This window comes from Schistocerca americana, chromosome X (assembly GCF_021461395.2).
Source record: "Schistocerca americana isolate TAMUIC-IGC-003095 chromosome X, iqSchAmer2.1, whole genome shotgun sequence".
In the NCBI taxonomy this organism is placed as follows: domain Eukaryota; kingdom Metazoa; phylum Arthropoda; class Insecta; order Orthoptera; family Acrididae; genus Schistocerca; species Schistocerca americana.
Window position 1 is genome coordinate 816,632,429 of NC_060130.1, and position 6,848 is coordinate 816,639,276.

The following is a 6,848-nucleotide window of genomic DNA, read 5'->3' on the forward strand; positions in this document are numbered from 1 at the left end:
GAAGGGTAATTTGACTGATATCAACAATTATAGAAGGATCTCATTGATACCAGTCACCTATAAGATATTATCTAAGGCATTATTGAACACAGCTGAACCCCAATTGGACCCAAAACTTGGAGATTATCAGGACGGTTTTGGAAAAGGACATTCTTGTGCTGAACAGATCCTTAACTTTAAGTCAGTGTTAAGTCAAATTAAACTAGTGAATAAACAATACGTAGTTACTTTCGTTGACTTCAAGAAAGCATACGATTCAATCATCAGACATACTCTTATGAGAAGTTTGCAGGAAATGGGCCTGGACCAGACAACCCACAGCCTTATCCAAAGGACCCTGAGTAACCCTAGATCATGAGTATAGTTCAGTGGAACACTTTCAGAAAGCTTTGAGACAAAGACAGGATCTAGACAGGTGGATGGACTTTCACCCCTTCTCTTCAACTGTGCACTGGACAAGGTGATAAGAGAGTAGCGGAAAGCAATGGAAGTACAAAATATACCGAGCGGTATTTATCTGGGACACAATGGAAGGGACTAGTAGTAGACTGTTTAGCTTTCGCCGATGATCTGCCACTTATAGGGAGCTCAGTGGAAGTAGCAGTAAAGCAGCTCAATATGCTCAAACTCCAGGCTGCCAAGGCAGGACTTCAACTATCACTAGAAAAGACAAAATACCTCACCAACATCAGTGATACTCCCAGGGAACTACAGTTGGAACAAGGTCAAACATAGAAAGTTGACAGATTCAAGTATCTAGGAGAATGGTTGGAACATAATCTACACTCCCGGAAATTGAAATAAGAACACCGTGAATTCATTGACCCAGGAAGGGGAAACTTTATTGACACATTCCTGGGGTCAGATACATCACATGATCACACTGACAGAACCACAGGCACATAGACACAGGCAACAGAGCATGCACAATGTCGGCACTAGTACAGTGTATATCCACCTTTCGCAGCAATGCAGGCTGCTATTCTCCCATAGAGACGATCGTAGAGATGCTGGATGTAGTCCTGTGGAACGGCTTGCCATGCCATTTCCACCTGGCGCCTCAGTTGAACCAGCGTTCGTGCTGGACGTGCAGACCGCGTGAGACGACGCTTCATCCAGTCCCAAACATGCTCAATGGGGGACAGATCCGGAGATCTTGCTGGCCAGGGTAGTTGACTTACACCTTCTAGAGCACATTGGGTGGCACGGGATACATGCGGACGTGCATTGTCCTGTTGGAACAGCAAGTTCCCTTGCCGGTCTAGGAATGGTAGAACGATGGGTTCGATGACGGTTTGGATGTACCGTGCACTATTCAGTGTCCCCTCGACGATCACCAGTGGTGTACGGCCAGTGTAGGAGATCGCCCCCCACACCATGATGCCGGGTGTTGGCCCTGTGTGCCTCGGTCGTATGCAGTCCTGATTGTGGCGCTCACCTGCACGGCGCCAAACACGCATACGACCATCATTGGCACCAAGGCAGAAGCGACTCTCATCGCTGAAGACGACACGTCTCCATTCGTCCCTCCATTCACGCCTGTCGCGACACCACTGGAGGCGGGCTGCACGACGTTGGGGCGTGAGCGGAAGACGGCCTAACGGTGTGCGGGACCGTAGCCCAGCTTCATGGAGACGGTTGCGAATGGTCCTCGCCGATACTCCAGGAGCAACAGTGTCCCTAATTTGCTGGGAAGTGGCGGTGCGGTCCCCTACGGCACTGCGTAGGATCCTACGGTCTTGGCGTGCATCCGTGCGTCGCTGCGGTCCGTTCCCAGGTCGACGGGCACGTGCACCTTCCGCCGACCACTGGCGACAACATCGATGTACTGTGGAGACCTCACGCCCCACATGTTGAGCAATTCGGCGGTACGTCCACCCGGCCTCCCTCATGCCCACTATACGCCCTCGCTCAAAGTCCGTCAACTGCACATACTGTTCACGTCCACGCTGTCGCGGCATGCTACCAGTGTTAAAGACTGCGATGAAGCTCCGTATGCCACGGCAAACTGGCTGACACTGACGGCGGCGGTGCACAAATGCTGCGCAGCTAGCGCCATTCGACGGCCAACACCGCGGTTCCTGGTGTGTCCGCTGTGCCGTGCGTGTGATCATTGCTTGTACAGCCCTCTCGCAGTGTCCGGAGCAAGTATGGTGGGTCTGACACACCGGTGTCAATGTGTTCTTTTTTCCATTTCCAGCAGTGTATTAACCAAGAACATCTTTAATAAGAAATACCTATCTTGCAACTCCAAACTAAAACACTACCAAACAGTTATCTCCACTGAAGCCCTATATGCCTCAGAATGCTTGAATCTGAACAGGAAAGGCTTGGCAGATAAACTAGAGATTCAGGAGAGGAAGATCCTGAGAAAAATTCTGGGACTGGTCAAAACAGGCGGTGAGTACAGAAGAGAATCAAACCAGGAGCTACACAGTCATACTGAGAAAATCACAGACGTAGCCAGGAAGAGACTTCTCGCTTTCTATGGACATATCACAAGGATGGACCAAACGAGACTAAACAAACCGACTTCTCAAGTACTGGAAGAGCAGAAAGACTGTGACACCATGGCTGATAGAAGTCAAGAAAGGCATCCAGGAACTTAGCATAATTGAAAGTGACATTAGAAATTGGGTACTTCTCAGAAGGATACTAAAAGAAAAGAGGTTTCAGGACAGATCAGCTCGTAAAATGATCGGCATCCTTTGGACAAAGGAGAGACAATAGCCAGAGAATGTGGGATTACTGGGCAAACATCGAGTCTCTCTCCAGGCTGAAAAGTTGAATATGGTGGTCCTTAGCTGGCCCGTTTGGAAGAAGAAGAAGAAGAAGAAGAAGAAGAAGAAAGGTAGCTATCCAACAAAAGGCTGTAAAGGGTAATGCAAGTCGTCAAACAGCCCACCCATCCCCTTCAGGGACGGGAATGGGAAAAAAAAACAACTTGGCACAGACAGTCTGATTTTGGCGGCGCTTAGAGGCCAATAGTCTGATTCTGGCAGTATTCAGAGGCAGTAGTTGTCGTGCATTTTGGATGAGTGGGAAAGTAGTTGCTTTGCGAAAGTGTCGAAAATCTCCAAAGTGTCTAAATGCGGACTTATAAAATTTACGCATCTGTAGCTGTCAAACACTATCAAATACTTATGTATTTTGGACTGGTGAACTTTGAAGGTTTTGCATCAGGGAAGGATTCCAAACTTTGAAATTTCACCGCTGATCTTAGCGAGTGGTTTTTGTGACTTGTAATTTTGTCAGTTTGCAACTGAAGGACTTTAACTTGAATTTTAAGTGAGTGGGGCTCAGAAGTTTTTGAGTGCACGAGATACTGCTTAAGTTTTCTTAAGTTCTCGCATTGGCATAGTAACATTCAGTATTGGCAATTCATAAACTTGTCGCTGTGAGGAAAACAGATAATAAATCAATTTTTTTATAAACTTTAATCCCTGAGTGTAGTGAGATCTCTTTATGCAAATTCCTGCCTGCATTTAATTGAAAGTTCCTTTCTTTCTAATTTTTTTAGTTGAGAATTTTAGGGCAAATGTGAGGAGTGATTGGTTGGCCCATAGACTTAAACGCAGCCAAATTATTTTTAAAAAAAATCCAGCCATTCACTGTGGCCCTTGGTGCATTTGACCAGTTAGATGTGATCAGGCAGTGTTAAGTATTAAACAAACAGCTGTAGTACGACAACGTTGTGAAGTCACACGTTGCAATGGAGCAACGTCTCTAAATCAAATGTTCACGACACATTCCAGAATGTTTCGAAGAAGAGAAAAGTTTGCATAAAGTTTCCATGCATGCCTTGACTCCAGAACAAAAAACAATGATGCATGGACACCTGCCACAACTTGACTGAAATGCAAAATGCTAATAATTCTTTCCTGGGGAAAAATCATAATGGGTGATGAGACTTGGTGTACCTACCACGAAACGATAAAGTACATTATTTCACGTGAAGTGTGGTTGGTTGATTGACTCGATTTAAGGTACTAAACAGCAAGTCATAAATCCCTTGTTTCAGGGCTAGCTCATCTGGAATTAGTGACGTGTGAAGTACGTGTTCTGAAAAGAAAAGTACATACGTTAAGTAAGACTGAGGCTTTAAAAGTCATACTGATGCCAGAAGCGAGAAAGAATTTACAGAGAAATATGTGTATCGATGTGGTATTTCGGTCAGAGCAGTTGAGGGATGTCCCAGGGCTCATTCAATGGCAAGAGGGCCTCAGTCTCACATCCGACACCGATAAGTGTAACAGATGGTCATGAAATAATGCATAGGGTGGAAACTTCAATTCTTAGGTGTCCATATTGCTGAGCATTTAAATTGTAAGAAAACACATTTTGGAACTTCTAAAACAACGTAGTTCAGCCACATTTGCACTTAGAATTAGCAAATTTCGGGGAGAGAGAAATAAGTAAGTCGACATATTTTGGTTATTTTCATTCAGTAATGTCATATGGAATAATGTTCTGGGTTAACTCATCTTTAAGAAAGAAGGTCTTAATTGCCCAAAAACGTGCTATAAGAATACTATGTGGTGCTCACCCACAATAATATTGTAGACATCTGTTTAAGGAGTTGGGGACTCTGACTGCTGCTACACAGTATATTTATTCCCTCATGAAGTTTGTTATAAATAATCCACTACAGTTCAAAAGGAACAATGAGGTACATAATTAGAATACTAGAAGAAAAAATGACACTTGTTACTCAACATTAAAGTTGTCTTTAGAACAGAAAGGGGTGCACAACGCTGCAACAAAAATTTTTGACCACTTACCCAGTGATATAAAATGTCTAACAGACAGCAAGGTAAAATTTGAAAATAAATTGAAAAAGTTTCTCCTTTTTCGTGAAAGAAATTCTATGTTTGTAAAGAGCAAAAGGTGGTGTGTAGGAATTGCTGGCCCAATCTGTGTATCTTGTTTTCATTTCCGGGAAAAAAGTATATGGTGATGTTTAGAGTACAAATAAATGTACAAATTAATTTGCAATATGAATGTAAAATGACTCGTTCCGCATCATGACGATTTATCATGCAAAATGGAACATGAAAGTAACTAAGTAACTTCTCCAGTCGTCTTTCCAGAGACAAATGCACAATTTTTCTTTGATCTTTTCTTTTTTCTACACATCCAAAATTGTTTCTACAACTCTGTAGTCTAACCAATAATTTCTTGAAGAAATTCATTTTCTAATTGAACAGGACAAGAGCAAAGAGTCCATGGGTATACTGCCGGTTCATAATGTCAAACGGGCACAATATTTCAGCGATCACACATGTTGCCATCGTCAGGTGTGCTAACGAACTGAGCTCCTGACGGCACTCGCTCTCTCACTATATTGACGGGCCTGCCTTGGCCCGAGGTGTATGAGTTTCAGCTGGTTGAGCTGTTCCTCCTGAAATCCTTTGTTGGGAATGTTTTTCTTCTCGTTTTGGATTGGCCTCTGGTTTCTGTGGATGAAGGAATTTATCTGCCGGGTGATTCTGGCAGCTTCCTGTTCTTCTTTTTCTTGCTGCTTCCCGGCTGCCCGAATTCTATCTTCTTCAGGCGGAAGAAGTCAACTGGCGGCGTCTGTTGCTGGATGTACAGGACTGCTTGGTCAGTCATGTACCGCCAGTCCTCGTCGGTAAAGATCGGGTGCTCGTTTATCAGCTCCAGATCTCCACGCCTGACGAGTTCCCTCCCGTGGATCTTCGGATTTAAGGGTTCGCACCCCCAGTGGAATGGATAAGGTTTACGAGGTAGGGGAGGGATGTCGTTTACTGTGAAAGGGTAGGGATTGCCATGATGGCGGTAGCTACCGCGGCGCAGGAAATCTGCGATCTTGGTGAGCATCTCCCTCACACAGTTCTTGTTGGGGAGGGGGAGGCACTCGAACGGCTCGTCTTCTTCTTCTCCCTCGGTTTCCATCGGCATTTCCTGTGTCGTCTGCGTTTCCGCAGAGGCAGGAGTGACGACTGCTTCCGAGGGGGCCGTCTCCTTGTTGTCGGCGGTTTTCCCCGACTGAATGACCACCTCCCTAGCAACCTGCGTTGCTGCGTCGACCAGGGAGGCGGTCGTTTGTGTTGCCGCGTCTACCACCGTACTGGTGGGGGTCGGTGCCACGTCCGGCGTTATGCGAGACGCGAGGTACAAGGCGACCCTTGGTTGAGTCACCTCCCGACGCGTCTCTTCTAGTTCCGCTCTCAGGGCCGCACTCTCCTCCGCCATGGCGGATTTGAGCGCGGTGATTGCGTCTTCGTTGGCTTCCCGCAGTGCTTGGCGGAAGGCGTCCACGTCGTCTTGGTGGCGCAGCCCGCTTCCCCTACTAAGGTAGGAGGGCGGGGTGTCCACCTTTTCTTCTTCTTGGGCCACCTCTTCGTGTGTGGCGGCCATCTTCCGCTGATTCCACGTCTCCAGATAGCTGCAGCTGCGCGCGTTTGCGGCGTGCGAGCCACCGCAATTTACGCACGTTGCTGCAGTACCTCTCGGTTTGGTGCAGTTTCGTGTGTCGTGCGGTTTCCCGCACTTAACACACGCAATCACGCCGTCGCATTCCCTGGCTATGTGTCCCAGTTTTTGAGACTTATAGCACAGTAGTTGTGCCACAGGCTTCCGCTTCTTCTTCTTGTTGCCGCAACCGTTGCTCCCGACTGCGTTTAGCAGGAGCTCAACAGCAGCAGCAATCTTGCCTCTTCCTCCATTCCTACGTCTCGGCATGGCGTTGGGCTAGTGGCGTTGGCGTGCGCGAGCGACGGTAACGAAGTGTGCCGCAGCGAGTCGAGCAGCGGAGTGGGTGCGTGCGTCGCGGGTGAGCTCCTGAGGGCGACTCCGACTCCGTTACTGTCGTGCCTTCCAAGGGC